This window comes from Temnothorax curvispinosus, unplaced genomic scaffold (genome assembly GCF_003070985.1).
Source record: "Temnothorax curvispinosus isolate PA1 unplaced genomic scaffold, ASM307098v1 QBEX01002827.1, whole genome shotgun sequence".
NCBI classification, from domain to species: domain Eukaryota; kingdom Metazoa; phylum Arthropoda; class Insecta; order Hymenoptera; family Formicidae; genus Temnothorax; species Temnothorax curvispinosus.
The window spans coordinates 12,372-34,446 of record NW_020212607.1 but is presented as its reverse complement, the minus strand read 5'-3'; the positions used below and the strand labels follow the sequence as shown (position 1 = coordinate 34,446).

General features: G+C 32.5%; 1 long non-coding RNA gene across 1 annotated transcript; it reads left to right on the top strand.

The window, feature by feature from the left end:
* Positions 1 to 1,177: 1,177 nt before the first annotated feature.
* On the top strand, positions 1,178 to 21,733 carry LOC112451951. Its single transcript, XR_003040444.1, has 5 exons — positions 1,178 to 1,232; positions 2,216 to 3,315; positions 3,575 to 3,690; positions 3,979 to 4,029; positions 21,537 to 21,733. It is a non-coding gene; the product is annotated as an uncharacterized LOC112451951 (long non-coding RNA).
* Positions 21,734 to 22,075: the final 342 nt, after the last annotated feature.

Genomic DNA, 22,075 nt, shown 5'->3' with positions numbered 1-22,075 from the left:
GCACGTTTGATAACGGTAAGCACAATCATTATAAGCTTGAACTTAATCGTGCCACCGGTATTTGACGCACATACGACGTAGATTCGACCGGTACATCGCTGACTTCGTAAAACGAGTATTTCGCGAGATGCGTTTAATCGAACGTCGTCGCGCGGCATCATGGTTAAGGTGGCAGCGTCACTCTCGAATCTTTCGTCGCCGTGACGTCACGGCGCATACAGGACGAACCTATTTGTCTCGTATTTAATCGTGTCTTAATATATTTGACACTGGCGTGACGTAGATTCGACGCTCGGTACGTTGCTTAAAATATTTCACGAGATGCGTTTGATCGAATCTGTCGCGCGAACAGTCAAGAGAGCAACGTTCATATTTTCCGGATATCGCGTTTCGCGAACATTTATTCTTATAACTTTCTTTATCCCGTACGCGCTTCATCTGCTTTATAACGTGCGAATCTAATCACCGCGGCGATTTGTCGCATACGCATTTCCTGCATCGATTTTCCGTCCGAATGTAATAATACAGTTTGAGTCGTACAAATGATTGACGTCGAGACGTTAGGAGTGCCGTATTCGCAGCAATCATATAATAGTTAATTGTGTTCTAGCGAGCGCTATAAATGAGCGGCCGCGGAGAGAGGAGGAGGAGACCCAGGGAGGCGTCGAGCGACGGCGAAGCAACCACGAGGTGAGCAATTTGTTACTTATTTTATTAGTTACTGAATTTAAACGGTTTTCCTCGCGAGAATCACACGATTACAACGAGTATTCCACGCACTAATTATAGTAATATTACGTAACATTATAGCTTATAAAATGTATTATATATTTTTTTTACATTTGAGATGCTAAAAATATTTAATAAAGTATTTATAAAATTCAACATACACGTAATATTTTACACCATTTAAAAAGTTATAATTATTTAAATTATAAATACGCAAGAATTAAAAATTCTATTTTAAAGTTTTTATATAAAAAGATTTTGTGTAGAGAGTTACGTAATTTTTTAAATAAATATTTAATTAAAAGCCAGAAAACTACGAAAGATTAAGAATTTATGAAAAGAGATTAAGAATAAGAAGTTATATAAATGCATGTAATAATTATTTTTGTAAAATATTGAAATTTAAAATATTAATTTAGACATTTATTTAAATATATTTATATTTTACAGATTAGTGTTGCATACGAGTACAACTCTATTACTGGTCGCACTGCATCGCACTGGTAAGTGCACTCAATTATATCCTATCTTAATTTCGAAATTAAATAATTTTATATTTGCTAAAAATCTCGTAATCCTCTGTGCATACAAAGCTTGACAAAAAATGTAAAAATATCTTTATTAAGTTTGAAACAATTTATCAAAATATAAGACATATTTTAACATGGTCTGGTTGTAAAATATTTTCTATTTTTTTCCAATTTTTGCATTTTAAAATTAAACTCTTTTATCAAGTAATTTGTGCATATCTAAAATAAGTAATTTATTTTATCGCTTAATAAAGTTCTGTTGCATGTAAACATACAATAAACAAACAAATTTAATAATAATATATATCATATCAATTATAATAAACTCTATTTTATAGCTTTTTTTATTTTATGCAACTTTGTATGCACATACAATAAATCGACGAATAATAATAATTATTCAAGGAATTAAATTACTACTCTATCCTGACCTATCCATATTTCAAAAGGCAACAAAAAAATTTATTAAATATTTAAAAAAATCTTAAAATATAATTTAAAATATTTTATTTATTAGACAACGTATTAAACATTCAATACACCATTATATTATACAGTGATCGAAAAACGATATTTCCATCAGTAACAATTAATTAAAATTGATTATGAAATGCTCATCTTGCGATCTGTTACATCTGCTCACTTCCTCGGCTTAGGTTCTTCTTTTCTTTCCGCATTGCTATTTCTTCATGGCACTCACATATATTTCGTAAAACAAACAAAATATTGATTACAATTAAACTTGATTACAAAGTAATCACAAGAATATAATAATTGTGCGGCTTTGCCATACCTTGCACGATACTCTCGAAATTAATCACACGCGACGCGTACTTCATCCGCTTTCAACTGTAGCATTAGTCTCGCATATTTTTATTCTCGCGTATACTTACTACGCGTATCCCTATCTAAGTAGAGTACCGACCTAAACGTACGCGTAATCTTATCTTTTACAGGTAATTCCGTTTTTACCGGACAACAGGGCAACTAAACACAATCGCCGCCAATTGTATAAACGGTTCGTTGCGTCGCATTTTCGGGAGTGCCGCTCGAAATCGTTGAATTTTCGAATATGACAATTAAAATCGTCACATTTTCGGGAGTGCCGTTCGAAGTTGTCGTATTATCCGGAAGCGGATCGCGCGATTTTAATAATTAGCATATAACTGCGTCAATTTCCACGTTCTCAGACGTGACGGCTGTCTCGTGCGTGGTCCTGTGCGGAAAGGTGCCAGGATTGCATAACAAGAACTGCCCAGATAATTGACTTCACTGTGCGTGGAAGGGTGCTACCATGACGTGTCGGTGGCGAGGGGAGATGATCCTCATTGTAGAAAACTTTCTACTTTTCGAGGATCTCTCTTCTCTCTGTCGAACACTATTCAACTGGCCACGCGGGGTTAAGTCCTTAATCGGGCAAATCGAGTCAGTTGTCCGGCTCTGAACGCGTCGAGATAACGCGGCTATCGCGGAAATAATATAATCGGGCGTTAATTCGCGTTTCGGGATCGTCGCGTAAAATATCGGTTTTTAATAATTAGCATATAACTGCGTCAATTTCCACGTTCTTAGACGTGACGGCTGTCTCGTGCGTGGTCCTGTGCGGCAAGGTGCCAGGATTGCATAACAAGAACTGCCCAGATAATTGACTTCACTGTGCGTGGAAGGGTGCTACCATGACGTGTCGGTGGCGAGGAGAGATGATCCTCATTGTAGAAAGCTCGCTTTCTACTTTTCGAGGATCTCTCTTCTCTCTGTCGAACACTATTCAACTGGCCACGCGGGGAAAAGTCCTTAATCGGGCAAATCGAGTCAGTTGTCCGGTTCTGAACGCGTCGAGATAACGCGGTTATCGCGGGCGATTTTTCCACGAACAAACTCGGTCGTTTACGTAACGTTTTCAGAAGTGAGGTATTAAATATCGCGCGATTATTGTTATCCGCGTGGTGCCGGTGAAGTTGTGTCGGACATCGAGGGAGCTGACAACCCGAGAGGACAGCCTGAGAGGAGGAGGAGGTCTAGAAGAGACGTCAGGCGCCAGCAAAACAACATTGTGGTAAATATTATTTTTTTATTTTGTGTAATAGTAATTTTATTTTTTGCTTATACTTGAGTCGTTTTATTTTATCATGATTTTGAAATAATAATTAGAAAAAAAGAAATAATTTGAAATTTTATAAAAGTTTATTTTTGTAATAATTTTTTTTTTTTAAAGCTATACTTACTTAAATAAATGTCTAATTGAATGATAAATAAGGAGTTTGATGCGTAATAAATAATTGATTAATATCAAATCATTTATTTATATGTTTCAGAAAATAACGACGCGAAAAGTGTCGCATCGAGGGAGCTGACAACTCGAGAGGACAGCCTGAGAGGAGGAGGAGGCTTGGGAGAGAGAGGCATCGGGCGTCAGCGGAACAACTTTGCGGTAAATATTATTTATTTTGTGTATAAGAGTAATTTTTGTTTGTTTGTTCTTAAGCCTATTTGTTTTACCATGATTTAGAAATAATAGTAAGTTAGAAGAAAAGGAGTAATTTAGTAATTTTATAAAAATTGATTCTTGTAAAGATCATTTTCTGAAAATATATAATCATTTAAATAAATACCTAATTGAATAGTGAATAAAACATTCAATGCGCATAAGAATTATGTTTTAAAACATTGGATTTTTTTAACACTGTTTTAATATAAGTTTTATATTTGTTTGTTACAGAATCAACGTAGCTACGTGGCAGATATAATTCCGCTGTTGCGCATCGGTGTCGTGAGTAATGAATTAACATATTTATTAAGGTAACGGATTAGGCCCATATTCTCAACTCTCTTTTATCTTTTATTATTAATATATATGTACAAGCGCTCTTTTATTTCTGAAATGCTATAGTATATGTAACATGAACTATATAGCATCTCAGATAAAAACGTGTAGTGCTGTTATCGATAAAAGACAGTTGAGAATATGGGCCCTACATTCTAGACCGAGCGTTTGCCATTATTTGAGGAATAAGAGATGGGGGTAGAGGTACACGTAGGAAAGGAGGCATTCTATTGTGGTACCGTTGTTCTCTCGCTCGCGTGGGCGTTATTCTCTTTCGTTTGTACACGAACAAGAGAGAATGAATGGTCTTCACGACTTCTACGGGTACGTTATTTCACTTGACGCTCGCAACGCTCTTAGAATTATTTCATCCTTGTTATCAAATGTTAAACAAGGACAAATGATGATCATGAGCGTTGCGGGCGTTAAGTGAAATGCACCCCTAGATATATTAAAATGACTAGCGCAAGAATCGTGCACGCCATGGACCTAATAAAGAATATAATACCTAGGTCCATGATTCCATGATGCACGCATTGCACGCAGACATGAACGTCGGTAAGAATGGCATTGGTATTAGCATTAAAACTACTATAACGATTGCTAACAATATAACTCCAATTATACCAATGACCGATTATGTCAAAATTTTTAATCATATCCGGCTTACCGATAGCTGCTTCTTCAATATTCTAATATAGTTTTTATCGATAACTTATCGATAAATTGTGTACAATGGCAAGTATAGCGATCGAGCTATAATCTAAACGAATTAATCGATTAATTCGAATAAAATATATGTTGAGGAAACCATATATTATACGAGTATGCAATGTCTAATATGAAAAATGGATTTTATAATTTATATGATACATTTTAATTGATTTATGGTGCAGATTCTGATCGCTATAAATAACGGCGGTGTATTGCAAAATAAAAGTTTCCAAATTAACTATATAAGTTAATAAGTTGAAAATGGATATAAATGGCTCCGTTCAAAATACGTTTATGTTATATCTATGTATTACGTTATATGTATGTACTACGTGCGCATGTTTAAAATATAACATATAAAATCTAAATTATATATATTTGATATTCATTGATATTTATTCGAAATCGAAGCACTTCATACATTTGTTAGGTGCGCGAGTAAATAATTTTGTTTTTTAATTAAAATACGGATTTTTTTAGTAAAATTATTTTTATGTAATTTTAAGTATTTTTATTTAAAATGATATTAATAGAACTTCGCTCATTTTTGTAAGGGTTTCTAGGCCGTTCGGGCCCAGAGATGACACATATTGTAGGGCATCATGTCAGGATTGAAATAGGTGCCAATGGCTAAAACGCCCACCGGGCAATGTTAGGCTTTCATTAATATATTAATGTATAAGGTGTATTCATTTTGTTATCTATAATGCTTTCACGCTTTGAATAAACTGATGATTTTTTATTTTATAGTTGAACATGACTTCCAGAATTCTTGTTTTTGTTTTTATTCTTTTATATATTACGTCGATCATTCGGTATCTAGGATATATATGCTAAATATCTTCTGAGTATATCAATGATGTATTTGTCATCTTGGCTCCGATGATGAGCCATCTAATAAATAAATGAAATTATTAGAAGGTCAGAATTTCTCCCGGCGGGGATCTGAGGATCTAAAATTATTTTTTCTTAAGCACTCTACCATTAGTATCTATAAAATTATATATAATTTATAACTGGGCCCGATGGTCTGAAATGGACGAAGTTTTTTTTATTTAAGAGGTTTACCTCCTTACTATAAAAGTATCTAATATTTATTATTACTAAAAATGTATCGTAAATTTGTTTCAATTTTTATTACAAAAGACTTGACTCGAAATCCATTAATATAAAACAAAAGTAAAATAATACCTATGAATACATATATCTATCAATAGCTTTTATTGTATATCTATATACATGTGTACGTGATATACGTAGTTGTATATACATGTATACATAATACGCGCGCGTATTCTCTTCTACTTATACAAACACAATATTATATGTCAATATATGATATTTTCTATTTAAATACATTCAATATATGTATAATATTTCAAGTCAAATGGAAGTGTTTTCGATAATCGGTACGCTACTTTTAAGAGGTTTTACCTAGCCCTTTTCTTTAGATTTCTCTCTTTGCTTTTCTCTTGAAATAAAATGGTGGTAGCGTAAAGGAAAAGTGAAAAGTAATAGGATATGCGATATCGTGTATAGGTGAGATTAGAGAACCTGAAGCAGAATTACCTCGCATAGGATTATGTTAGCCCAAACCTTAGATCCGAATACGACACTGCTGGTAGAAGCTGGGTAGAAGCATCCGCATCCGGGTTATTAAAAGCGGCTTCTCTGAACTCTACTGTGCAACGCCGACACTACACAATACCACGTAATGAGAATAATATATATTCTCTATTTACAAATTAAAATATCCAATTTCAAAATATTCCACGCGCACTATTATATCAATATTAGCCCCGATATAGACTCAAATGGTTGAACGAATATTAAGAACTCGTTGCGTATACATATAGCTATATTTTAAAAACTTTTATATATCTTTTTTAATAAAAATATACATTTAAAATAAAATAATATCTGTGATGATACAAAAGTTTCGGATAAAATTATTTTCTTTTAAATGTATATAGGTATACATATATTTTATACATGACAAAATCAACGTAAAAAAGTCTCTTTATAAAGAACATCAATAAACGGTACAAGGAAGTACCGGAGTCAACAGGGACAACATACAAAAAACTGAAGGTCAAGTTTTTGAGTAACGGATTTTTACAGTTTTACGACTTTTACGACTTTTACGACTTTTACGACGTGTCCACCCAATTTTGGGAAAATATTGTGCTCGATGATACCCGCGCCGTTCTTCGGTAGTTTTTTACATAACGGGAAAATATTCTCGACAAAGGGTTACACTCTATCCCCTTTTTCTATATTCTTTTTATCTACCAAGTAAAAAACCGATGCTAGCGAAAACTTTTACGATGCTAAAACTCTTTTTAACGGTGTTTTGAAAGACTACCAACAGAAAAAAAAATATCTTTACCTGAAAAAGAGGTCGGTTAGTTATTTCTAAGTATTGCGAAAAATCTAATAAGACATTTCTTTGGACATCGTTTTTCTGAACATCTTTTTCTTTTTGACATAAAAAGCATATGGGGCATTCCATGCCAAATCGACCAGGGTTTGACCCTCGACCTCTCGGATTTGGTCGGCGATTTTTTATGTTATTGTTCCACCTCTAAGAAGCACTCTGAATTTTTTTTAGATTTTGTTTAAACAATTGATTTAGTTATAATTTTTTAAATCGACATATTGATGGCCACAATTTAAAAATCTGAAAAAATTCTCAAAAATCCTGTTATATACAAAAATGTTCAAGCAACAGCCTGCAGTGGACTGACGTCTGCTTCTAATTTTTTTCAATATTTTTTTCGAAAAAAACTCGAAAAAAGCTTGAAAAAATTAGAACGCTGGCCCACTTTGGGCCTAGGCTTAAAAATTTTGATATCTGACACAGAATTTTTGAGAATTTTTTCAGATTTTTAAATTGTGGCCATCGATGTGTCGGTTAAAAAAATTATAACTAAATCAATTGTTTAAAAAAAAATCTAAAAAAAATTCAGAGTGCATCTTAGAGGTGGAACAATAACATAAAAAATCGCCGACCAAATCCGAGAGGTTGAGGTCAAACCCTGGTCGATTTAGCATGGAATGCTTCATATCTTACTTAATGTTTGCTTTTTTATATTTGCTCGCAAATACGCAAATAAATAAATTCTTTTTAACTTTTACTTACGAATCAATATTTCGCAAGAAAGTAATTTATTTACTCTTTACTCATGTTGTTTAGCAATATATTAGCGTGGTAATTCTCTCGATAAATATAAAAAAGTCACTTACGGCATTGATTTGACATTCAATCAATTACGATCATGATTACAATTATATCGTAATCATTACGATTACGATTACAGATAGAATTTAGTTGACATATGTATCTTATTGAGACCGTAAAAGAGGTGTCATGCGATTATTTCGTGGGAACATAAATAAACGAGGAACAGGCTGAATGTGCATTTTCATGATGCCACCAACACGAGTCTGACGATATGACACAACCGTCATTTCAGAAGGATACAATAAACGCGGACGAGAGCCAAGCACTCGTTAAGAGCAGGCCCCGAAGGCTCTAATTAAAATAACAAACGGAAAATCCGCGAGAGTTTCTGCCGCATTCGCAGAAACTTCCCCCACGCATCCCGTGACACAACCACCGGAACCACCCCTTTCCATCTCCCGACACGCGCCCCGTACTCTTCTCGAAGAGGACCGGCTTCGCATAAACGGCGGCCACGCCGCCGGCAACTATTCAGCTCTCGGCGACTGTGTATAAATGTTTCCGTATTATATCGTGTTACACAGTCGATGGTGTTACTGCGCGAATAGGGGTTAAACCAAGACGGAAGAGAGTTTACGTATCATGAAGAAAGAGCTGCGCATCAAAGAAAATAAAATCGAATTAATTATAATAAATAAGTATTAGTTAAGTAATGTGAAAATAATTACAACGAGAATATATAAATGTAATTATATTCTCTATAATATAAATTGTAAAATACAGTAGAAATAGGTATATATTCTTTATATTAATTAATACGGGAATACAGGACTACACATCGCGCTGCATCAAGATGAACAGATACAAAAAATACTAAACGTAAAAATAATTGCAACAAAAATCTGAAAAAAATTGTAAAAATAAAATTAATTAATAACGTAACGACTGCCTGATTTAATTAATATGTTTTTTACATGATAATTTTTATTGGTTAGCTAATCTTGCATCTATATGAGAAGTCGAAGAAAAAACCTTATGAAACAGCGCTGCACAGAAGATAAAATAACTGGAAACAGTAAAGTGATAAAAAGAACGAAACATAATTATGATGAAAATAAAAAGTCGAGAATGGAATGGAATGGAATGGAATATACTGACCAGGAAACGTAACAAGCGTTTAATTGCGCGAAGAAGGAAAAGACGGAAGGGTTTGCGCGCGAAGGAAAACATTGGAGGAAAAGGAGACGATAAGCAGAAAGAACAAAGGGGTCGAAATGCGGGAAGGGATAACCGCGATGAGGGGTAAGCGAGGAAAAGGAACGGGCGAGAGACTAACCGCGAAGAGGGGTTGGCGTTTCTATTCGGAAGGGGGTTGGTTCTGGCGTCTCGTTACAGCGGTTGGCTGTCGGAAGCGCGGATGACGCGGAGGGGAAGAGGACGAAAACCCCCGAGGGGTTTGAAGCCGGTCTCGCCGTGTTTTTCGCCGATTGAATCAATTAAAGAGGAAAAACTCCCGGGGTAAAATATTCGAGACGTGTCCTGCCCGTCGCGTCGTGCACGGTTCCATGTACATACATGCGTGCGTACATGCTCGTTCGTTCGTACAGATCGAGAGATCGACGCGACGCGACGGTACGGCTTGCCTCTCGGATTGTCAGGTATCGAGGGATCCGGTTTTTCGTGATTTGCGAGTTAAGATATTGATGTAGAAAATACGCGCTCTGATACGTGCATTTTTTATTTTTAACAGCATGTTATCTTTCGCAAATTGGAAATATATATGTATTGTTTAAGTTTAAACGTACTCGCAATAATGTAATATTCAAAATATATACGGCTTTATACATTTTTACATAATTTCTCTAGAAATAAGATGCAAGTAAAAGTTTGAAAATGAAATGTTAGTATGAAAAGACATGATATCTTGTAAAAGTATCTTGTGAAATAGTTATTATAAAACATTACTATAATGTTGTTTTATGGCAAATATTAAGGAGTTACATACGTTTGATAGGCCTTAAAACTAAGTCGAAATTAACGAATTTTTATTTTAAATAGGTAAAATTATGCTTTATTAAAAAATGAAAATGCACATGTTTTGTAGAGTAGTCTTTTGAGAATATCTCGAAAATTTCAATAAAAAATATCAAGAATTGAGATCCTGGCAGCTATTTTCCCAAAATAGTGTTTTAAAAATTAGTATACCGGAAATATCTCGGAGACTAGTGAACCGCTGCCATTTTTCGAAAAATTAATATTTTTAAAATCGGCTATGACAAGCACTATAGTTTTCTTCATCTAATTTAACAGAAAGTTTGTTTTTTGTTTTACATGAGAGGTGGGCAGAGGTATCTCTGGTACCGCGAACGCCGTTTTTACAAACACCGTTCAGGAAAATAGCTGCAAGGACCTCAATTTTTAATATTATTTATTAAAATTTTCAGGAGATATTCTCAAAGATTACTCTACAAGATATGTATTTTTATTTTAAAAAATATATAATTTTACCACAATAAAAATTTGTTAATTTTGGCTTAGTTTTAAAGCTTGAAAAACGTAAGTATGTAACCCCTTAATGCTCAAACAATTATACACAATGGCGTATAATACACATTATAAACTTGTGTATATATATGCCACTCGGAATCGAATAGTGATATAAAATGGGATAAATAAAATTTTAGCACGTACTAATTTTTACATATAGGATACAAATAAATTTCATCTATATAGAAATAAAAAGGTGCACTTAAATCTTATATTAAACAATATTTAAGGTATCGCAATCCATTTCCATAATATATCTAATTGTAAGATAAATTTAAAACTGATTACTTAAGCGAAATTATTGTTAAAGTAACAGTGTGTTATATGCTTACTTAGCTATTTATAAATCGATAGATCAATTATAATTCAATACTTATAATGTATATAATATATATTCTTTTTTATTGAAAAATTTTTTTGCGGAGCGAGATATTTTTATGAACGTAGGAACAATACGAAAAGTTTACTCGCGCAAGGTGTTTCGTGTTCGCTCTGTAATGCGATCGGGATAAGAACCACGCATGTGTAGTTGTCGTAAGGACTAAGAAATGGGAGAGGAGAAACGAGAGACAGGGACAGTGTCAGGCAACAGGATTTAATCTCTTAATTACCGGAGAATAGACTCGCACCGCGTGCGGCCGTGCTAAAGACGATGCGGGGATTACCGGTAATAGTACTCTCGTAAGTCCACCATCCGGCTTGTTTGTTAAATAATATCATTGCTACCCGATTAGGCTTGCACAACATCAGCCCATAGAAACTATACTCTTTCGGTTGAATTAAATAGATCAAGCATGAGAAAAGAGGATGTAAGAAAATTTTCCTCATTTTCCATTTTCTATTCTTATTTAGCATCTTTAAGGAATTGAACTAATTTGTCTAATGATGTTCATATGTAATTAATTTTTTATAGTTTACGATTAAACAGATCTCGTGTAAAGGAACACATAAGTAAATTCGATATCGCAGATTTTGAGATCGCGCGCGATTATCAGCTTTGACATTTTGCAAACAGCTGCGAAAATGGCGATTCAGCGGATATCGGAAACGCCCGACGGATTCTTAATTGACAGTCTCCCAATGTAGAGCCGCGATTCGCCGACACGTCAATTGATCTGCGATCGTAAGCGCAAAATAAAATAGAACGAACGGAAGTACGACGGAAATTCGGTAGAACAATCAAAGGGTATATGTATATGTATCATAGTGGAAAGACATATAAGAAATCCGCTAATTTTCTTTTGTTTATAAATTCTTGTGCTTTATTTGATAGTAATTTTTTTTAAATTAAAATATTAATTAAGGCACCAGTAGCTTTTACGTCATAAGACATTTTTAAAAATCTAATAATTTTTTTTATAGACTAAACTTTACAAAATTAATTACATATTTGATTTGTGCTTTTTTATTAATGTTTCTATAAGAAGTTTGTCTTTTGCATATCCTCATGAAAGAATAAGCTAATAAACATTTGAATATTTCTTGATGTTTAAATTAATAGTGTTGTGTTTATATAACAATGCAGGTATAAGACTTAAAATTTATCGTGCGCGCATATATAATTTTTTATAAGATAACCGTAAATTTCCGATAAAAAACGAATGTATTTTGCATTAATTGAAAACATAATACTCTATGACAGACGCAAAGGCACTGATATATCCTATTGAAAAGCACTACGTGCTCTCTCTTTCTCTCACTTAGCCATTAGTTCTTACGATTAATGTCATGAAGTTTTCTATATTTATTATTTAAAACGCTTCTCTACATATAGGGAAGATTAAACTATTCGACAGCAAAATCGAAGCAGTGAGAAAAATGTATTGATCTCCAATATATGCACGTGTTCTCCCTTTCTCTTTTACACTTATACACACACACAGACACTCACTCACTTATTCACACGCGCGCGCACACTAAATTTTATGTAGTTCTATATATAGTTCTGCATATGCATAACTACAATATTTTTTATAAAATATATTGATTATTATAGTACTAGTATAGAATTATTATACAGTATTATTATACATAGTAATTACATATGTAATATTTAATAATTCTTACAAAAATCTCTAATTTTTCTTTAAATTTTCTTTAAATAGAATTATAATCAATCAATAGCTTTTATATTTAATTTATATTTGATTTATAATTGATTTATATTGTACATATATCGAAGTTATAATATGACAAAGTATTATACGTAAAAATCTAAAAATAGCCTTTTTTCAATTTTAACTGTAAATTTCTCAAAATTGCGACGTGATAGAGCAATTTGGTAAACGGGATCGTATTTAGCGTTCAATAAACTACATGGAAATGACTAGTCCCATTTTGGTGTTAAAAAAAAAATTATTTTTTGTTGAACTTTTGTTATCAAAGATTTTATCGTGAAGAAAGAGACACAAGTAAGTTGCATATTCTATTAAATAGTAGTATGTTTCCTTTCTTTTTAAATTAATGAAAAAGGCATAAAAACATACAAATCCGTAATCTACAACTATATTATGCACATAGTTAACAATTATCTATTTATGATTATTTTATAAATATACATACCATGTATTTAACGCAATATACACCATTTATAATTTTTTTTATTGGCAATTGGAATTGATATCGATCTTTGTTTCACTAATAAGAATCTGATTGTTTCACGCTGCCATATATGAATTATATTGTGCTTATAATGTCGCAATATCGATACTCATGTTATGACATGGATCAAGAGGAGAACACTAGCAGCGCTTTATTACCTAGGACCTAGGTCATCGATCTTTTATGGTATCGTTGGTGGTCCATGCATATGTAAAAATTTCTCACAGGGGCTTCTTCGTGCTCACGAGAAAACTTGGCACAGAGGTGCCCAGGGGCTTCCTTCGTTCCTAGCGTCTGTTTTATGTAACCGAGTTTATGTCATTCGCCCTTCGCTAATCATTCGTATCCGCTATGTGTGGGTAGTATTTTATATAAATTCTTAATTTGATTACATACAAGCGACCCGCTACCGGAACACCTGCGGGGTCTCTTGCGCAGAATATATCGAAAGACTAATGGTTGCTGCATCGATACTATTGATTTTGCACTGCACATGGAAATACTAATGTATATTGTTTAGTTAGTTACCCATATGCAACGAAACCGTGCGATAAGAGAAAGAACGTGCTATACACGCTTTACATTTGCTAACAATTGCAATGCTGGAAGAGATGAATCTTACAATTAATAACAAAAATCAAAGTTATCAAGGTTAACAAACTTTTAAAGATAATTTATTAAGCCGAATAAGACTTTTAATCACTTTTTGTCCAATGGATATTAGCGCTAAAGTACGTATAAATTAAAAGAAAGCAAATTAATGACAAATTTTATATAGATATTATATATTTATAATTTGACAATGCAAAAATATATTTTAGCATATTTGTTAAAGTATAAAAATAAAATATTTTAACATATAATAAGAAACGCATTAAAAAGAATTAAATGGAATTTTTGTGTGACAGTTTTACGAAACAATGTAAAAACATAATAAAATCACAATCATCGTTATATATATAAAGTATTGCTGTTACATAATTTGTTTAATTTAATGTTACGCGAGAAACTTATTGGGTGGTCTATAAGAACTGTAAAGAATATAGTCAATAACTTTTAAATTTTCTTTGATGACGTGTCTCGGCAGGATTGTTTGAAAAAGATATGTACATATGAATGTGACGTCATGCTAATACACACAACAGTTACCTCCTGTGGATCTCAGACATCTACCTAGCTAAAGGGCTTTTGTAATACCCATCCAGCTGCGTTTCTAAAAATTATGGTATCCTCTTAAAACCAATCTAAACACGTACCATCATTTCTCAACTCTTGAAATCGGGAAGCCACGCGTTTTGCTTGCGGCGCTAAATTTTCTGGTGAAGATACTATACAACGGATCAATGCAAAATTTGGCATATGGATTTATTTATCTCTTATCTATTTATAAAAAAATTAAAAATCATTTCCTTCCAAAAATACGCCTCCCACTCCTCCATTGATCAATCGATATTTTGAGTTCAAAACATCACCGGATCCTCAATTTTTTTTTTCGCTTCGTCAAACTATTTATATAACTATAAACATAAACTATAAACATAAACTATTCCAGAGAAATCGAAGATTAAATATAACTTTTATAAGAGTAATTGAAAATCTAATGTAATAAGGGTTGTAACACAAGTGCTCAAAATTAAAAGTTTAAAATGAACGATTTTTTTCAAATAATATTTATTTATTTATAAAAGATTATGGACAAAAGACTCTTTAGATTTTATTTGTGTATGTTTTACATTATATGATAATTAATGTAAATAATTTTTTGACATAACACTATTTAGAATACATACGATTATTCTATTTATAATACCTATCTTAATCCTTATTGCCACTATTTTTTATTGCCAAGTTATTCAGATTACATCGAGAATTCTTTCTGATAAACATAATTTTTAGAGCAAAAAGAAAACGGCTAATTTTTAGATTTATAGTCTTTACAAATTTAGATTCAAATAGATCTTTACAAATTTAGATCAATATATCTATACATCTATATTATACAGATTACCTATAAGCTCTTTATATAAAATCTATAGTATTTAAAAAAATGTTACAATATACATGTGTGATATATATGAGAGAGAGAGAGAGAGAGAGAAAGTGTGCGTGTGCGTATGCGTGTTCGTGTTCGTGTGTGTGAGTGTGTTTGTGCTATTAATTTGCATTATAAAATCATGTGATTATTGAGATTCGTGATGTTATAATGTATAAGAGTATAATTCAATAGCACATATAACACGTTGTATATCTCATTGTCAGTAGCGTAGATGTAACATGTAAATTTTTTATAATAATGTTTCGGAATAATTGTCACTGCACAGATAATCATCAGAAATGCTTAATTTCCATGTTCATATGAATAAATTTTTTAAAAGCAAACTTTAATACGAGTGTGATCGAAATAATTTGGCAATCGATAGAACAGAAATCGATAAATCAAACGTTCAACTGCTAATCTTCTTAAAAATTGATCCCGGCAATTAAGGGGATGCTAAAGCCGTTTGTATTACCGACCAAATTCTATATCTGTCCTTGTATAGACAATGATGATAGACAAGGATAGACATGGTTATAGGTTATTCTTCGAAGCTCTCATTTTTATTCCAGGCTTTCAATCTCAATTTCAAAGGTATGTTATTGTTTATGCACGTCTTCTGAAGAGTGGGAATATTTCATTTCGTACATATTACTTATACAACTGTTTATATTAGAAAATAAGGTGACAGCATTTTTACATTTTTTTCAATTATCATTAATTTTTTATAATCTCACTCTTCATTAGTACCTATACTCCTGTAAAAGGATTTTGCGATCTATAAAGCCGTTTCAAAGAACGAGCTTTGACTGCAATTGTCGGTATTTAGCATCCCCTTAAAGAAGCAGAAATTCCTTTCACTTCCTGAAAACCGCGAACCGTGATCGCATAGCATAAGGCACATAGTATAAAGCCTGCCTTAAACATTAAGATAGAAAAATCTTTCTTTTCGCGAAAAAAAAAAAGAAAATGGAAAGTAAACAATTTCTCTTTCCCGGTTGTTTATTACATTTTCAAAATTGTAAATTTAACCAATAAAATAAATAATAAAGTAAAATAATGTACGAAAGATGGGTAGATGCAATTGAATATAATAAAATAGTAATTATTTATTTGAGAATAAAATTTTTAGCATATAGAAGAATATCTGGATTTTTTGTTACATACTTTGTTTAATTTCTAATTTATGTAAAATTTAAATAAAATTTTTAATTTGTTGAACAAATATGCACAGCACAGGTATTACATATGCAGATATTGCATCAATTTTTTCACATTTTTTCGCAATGAGTTAAAATAACAGAAAATTGATTTCTTGTTAAAGTTATATTTGGAAACTTCAGCCAAATTTTAATATCAATAGATTATTCTATTAATAAGCGCTTACAATCGAAAAATTAAAAGCTGTTATGCACAAGGGATTGTACGTTACGTTTGCAAGTGTAATATTTTCCGCGAGAATAATGTCCAATACGAAAGATGTAGAGAATTATGCGGAAATACTGAACAATTTGCAAGAAGAGACAAAGATAAACACATTTAAAAACGCCAATGTACTTATAATTAAATACGTAATACTTATAGTTAGAAAGATTATTCTTATTATAAAACAAAACGGCTACTTTTTGGTTAAAAGTCTAATTACAGCTAATAATTATTAATATGTCAAATCTTATCTAATTATTGTAATACCTAATACATATTCGTGGTATTTAAATAAAATAAACTTAAGCAGGATAAAAATTGTACAGATTATATTTCATATTTGCACAGAAAGACGATTAAAAAAGCGATAAAAATACATAAGCACAACATCTGAACAAACTGTCAAAAGGAATGTTATTAAAGAAAAATAGAACGCTTACAGCGAGTCAAATGATTTATTATAAGGCAATAAAGCTAATGGTCCAAAAGATCCCAAAAGGATTCGATAACCTACATTTTGAATAGAAAAATTGTTGTGGCAGGTCTCGACAGAGTGGCTGCCTGGCCAACATACTGTTTAGATGGTAACATCTTATGTTTCACAGAAGAAGAAAGCTCGAACTCTTTTGTATCAGAAGCGACAAAGTCGATTTGTTCCTCTTTCTATTTTTTTCTGCCCTATTCGAATCCTATTCATATTCGGAGGATAAAAAATATTATTCGCACTAGTTAAATAACATTTAAACATAAATCACTATTGAAAGGGCAAACCCGAACAATTCAGTAGCTAATGTTTCGTTCTTCACACGAGATACAAAAGAGAGGGGCTAAAGGTACTAAAGCAGAAAGATAATAGTAATCCGTGGAACATCCGTGACATATTCGGGTTAGTCGGTCACCAATGTGATCTATTTCGGTAGCAGGCAACAATTAGTCAGAAGTAAGTCCAAGAAAAACTCATCTTGTTTAGCCAATTGGACAAACGACGTTTATATCTTTTACCAAACTTGTTATTTTCACAGCACGAGTCTGTATGTTGTTGTCCTGTCTACAAGTGAAAAAGAATTAGACAAGCCTTAATAGATAAAGCCTTAGTCATTTTCCAGTTTTAAATTAAATAATGAAAGTTTTTGAAATACAGTAATTTTACCTCAATTTTATTTATTAACAGCGGCTAACTTTTTAAGGCATAAATTTGCTTAATAAGTAATTATTAAAATGCCATTTAATACTTATAATATCTAACATTTATTTGTTGAAAACAAAGTCTATTACTTTAATTTTATTTATAATTAATATCTATTAATTATAAAACTTAAAAATAGAGAAATTTAATTTAATGGTATTACGACCCAGTAAAATTAAAAAAATAACTTTAAATTGTGAGAACTTTAGATTTATAAAAAAATAAATAAAATTTTTTTTAACTTACAGTTATTTTATTACAAATTTCTGCATTTATAATAAATTATTAAACATATGAAATACATATTTAACTATATGTTTTTTCTCTTAATAAATAATCCATATCTAAAATATATATTTAAAAAATGTATAAACATAGGTACACACACACACACAATAAAAATGTTATTATATTATTATGTCGAGTTTCTTTGAAAGAAAATCTTTCTATCACTAATCATCGCAAGTTTGTAAAATACGCATGTATATATAGATATACATTACGCATATATTAGACACATAATATGCAATCTAAGCAACTGATGAAACCGTGGATGGAACTGTGAATCGATTTGAAAGAACGGATGACGCCCCGTTGAATTCATAAGGGTTTACGAACTAATCCGTCGATTTTTCAGATGCTACGCATTAACACGACTCGCCCGACAAATCCGTCAATGTCTAACATCTTGAATAACGTCTTTTCTTGCGGCGCGGAAGAACCGACAAAAAAACTACCAGCTTCCGCGACTCATGAGCAATTGATAAATTTCGAATGTTGGAATTTTTTTCTTATAGAAATATATTGTGTGCGAAGATAAATGCGGTTTTTTGATCGACACGAAGGGTTAAAGGCTCTTTGAGCCTTTGAGAGAAGAAAAAGCAGTACTACCAAGATGTGACAAAAAAGTTTCTCGAGATAATGTGAAAAAATATTTAAAGGAAAAAGGCTGATCCGCGCACGTTGTGTCACTAGATGTCACTTACTACTTATATTAAGTGTAAAAATGCGTTTAGAATTCTTCAACTTCTTTCCTTAATCGCATTTCTTTTGAGTTTTCTGAACAAATATCGACAACCTTGAAATCTCTAAATAATGTAAAAATGCACAACATCTCCAATTATAATATTTGCAATAAATTAAAAATTCTGTTATTTAGATACTAAACGCACTTTGTAACATTTCTATGAGAATAAATAAAAATGCATTCTTTATTTTAAGAATATTACAAATGCTAATATTTTTATAAAAAAAAAAAAAAATGTATTACCTATGTTTGAAAATTTATGTATGTACGAACATAACTAAACAAATTACTTGAAACTACATGATAAAGTAAAAACATATGATACTTGCAAAAAGTTACTTGGTCAGAATTTTACATATACATATAATACTTATACGTAGTACACAATATAGCGTAATTTCCGCAAAATAAAACACTAAAGATTATTATTTTACTTAATTTTTCTAAATAAAATATATCCTAATTATCTAAAAATAAAATTATCATACATGTCAATGTGCTTTTAAAATCTAAAAACAGAAAAATGATTGACAGATAAAAAAAAATGAAGTCATTATTTTAATAATATACGAGTATGCCATGTATCTGGAATATTAATCTTCAGGATTAATTTTATTATCTCAAAAAAATTAGCTGCAATACATTGGTTATTGAATCAAGGCATTTATTTCGAGGACAGTCGCATTGCACGCGATAGGCTGTAAAAGATGGTACTTATCGGTATTATTCACGCCCGTTCTCCAAATCTTATACATATACGGGTGCATTTACGCCGTCGCCGTCGGCGCGCAATTTCGGTGCGCGACGTGTAAATACGAACGTATCATTGGACAACAATATACCCGTGGGATTCGGATCATCACTCCAATGCCAACGACCACACCGTTCATTCCGCAGGGTCTTTTTCGACGTTATTTCGTGGCCGTGCGATGAGTAAATTATTGCTAAACGGTGGACCGGCGGATGTCAAGATGCGGGCTCGGCTCGGGTGGTCGTGGGATCTACTAATGAAAGCGGTGGAATACGGAATAAAATCGAGTATTATTTTTCTCGATGGGGAAATATAATTCAATAATCGTATTTAAATCGTCAACATAGAAAAAAATATTTAATTATGAATATATGAATGATGAACACGTATACGTATACGTTTTTTTCCGTGTACTGAAAGATTTCAAAATCCAAGCACCTTCCAAAAAACTATAGAATTCTTCAGAAATCTATATATAGACATGTAATATTCGTGTGAAACTTTTGCTTGTCCCGCATTATATATCGCATGTTTCAGTTGCTCACATGTTAACTGTTAAGTAAACTACTTTTGTGTTTGGTATACAATACTTGGGAAAAATTTATGACGAGAATATTGTTATTAACTTAAAGAGTCTATCTAATTGTAAGAGATATGTTTCACGGAGTCTGTGACTTTAGTCACTAGTCGCATTAGAGGCGTAATCATGCTGAATGTATTTCACACCATATTTTTTGGTTCATCGAAATAATAATTAATAATAGCTCGTTGTATATTTATTTGGATATAACATTCAATTACATATCAGATTCTGGTAGACTTCATGAGACTTGACGGCATTATATCATTTTCTGATGTTAATCAACATCAGAAAATGATGTTATATCGTGAAATAATTCACAGGATTAATTCTTCTACGCATTTGATGCAATTTTTTATACCTATTTTTTTTTTAAAGAGTCACGTAATAATACTTGATTAATACTCTGCTTCTCAAACACATTGCATTCATTGTTAAATTTACACCCGCGCGCGACTTTGCTTCGGTGTGAATGGTAGAGGCTAAACGCGATTACGATCAACTAGCGATACCGGCAGGGGGTGTGAGTATCATTGTCGTAATAAAGCGAAAGCGCTGGATTCACGTCGAGTGACACGTGGCGAATCGTGTCCGAGGACAAAACTGATATCGTTGTATCGTTACATGCCACGTGACTGCCACTTAATAAACGTATATTGCATCTCTATCAGTCGACATGACAGTTTACCTTTCGAAATTCTCAATTGATATCGTTCCTTCAGAAAGGGGTTTTCTCGAAGGTGTTTTGAACCAAGGTCGATAACCTCCTTCAAATCGATGATGCTTTCTTGATTTTGAAGCAAAATTTGATATTTTGAAGGAAAAGAGAAACGCGTGCACGTGCATGCGTTTCATTTTTATACGGTAAAAACTGAAAATTGGAAAGTTCTATTACGATTTCGGAAAATTAATCTTCTACTACATAATCTTAATATACATATATACATATGGAAATACAAAGGTAAGTATATCAAAAGAGTAAATTTAAAATTCAATTTGACAACATTCTGTTTTTAGCATCCCGACAAAAATTCTTGTCAATTCCGCTTCTTCTCAAATAAGCCCAAATAAAATATTTAGAGCTATATGGAGCGTCAACAAACTACAATAGTAAACTAAAGTGGATCAACCTCGAGTTGGGAAACAAGACACCGTGGTCCGTAAGTCGTACGTGCACTATGGAGGGTGTCAATTTGTTCGGCGGAGGCCAGGTCGTCCCTGTTTGTTTCCTGGAGAGCTTTATTTGTAGTACGCAAGGACCACGTCCGACGGCCGTCGAAGGGTCGACGCGACGCGGCGCGGCGCGGCGCGGCACGACGGCAGCGCGGCGGTCAGGACAAGCAGAAAAGTGGACGCCTCGCCTCGCGTTATAACGACGTCCTGATGCCAGTTTCTTGTTTCAGCAACGGGAAAAAAGGACGGTAACGAGGTGAAGGCAACCGACTGGTGAAACACCCGATTCACAAAGAGATTCACCGAGAAAACAGGGCAGCGGCTTTTGCGTCTCGCTGCGAAAATAAGCATCCGAGGCCCTCGCCAGGAAAACGTGGGAAGTTAGTGGCGAGTTCAATATATAGTTAGTAAGACATAACATTTTTGTGACAAGATTTATAAAAATTTTTAACTTAATTATTTTAAAAAAATTTTTTTTTACATTTAATTTTATTACATATACTTGTATGTTATTAGTTATTAGCGTTACTAATAAGTTCTGATAAACATACAAATAAATATATGCTTTATCTTCTTTTTTGTAAAATTAATGTATTATACTAACTTTAATAAGCTTTTTACTTATATCTTAAGAATTCAATGTTTTCTGCATTTTTCTTACGTAAAAATACGTAATATAAAAAAAAATCAAAATCTGCTGTTGCTATGATTACAACAAAACAAAAATATTTTCTCTAAAAATTGGGTGATCAGATGGGGAGTGGTGTCA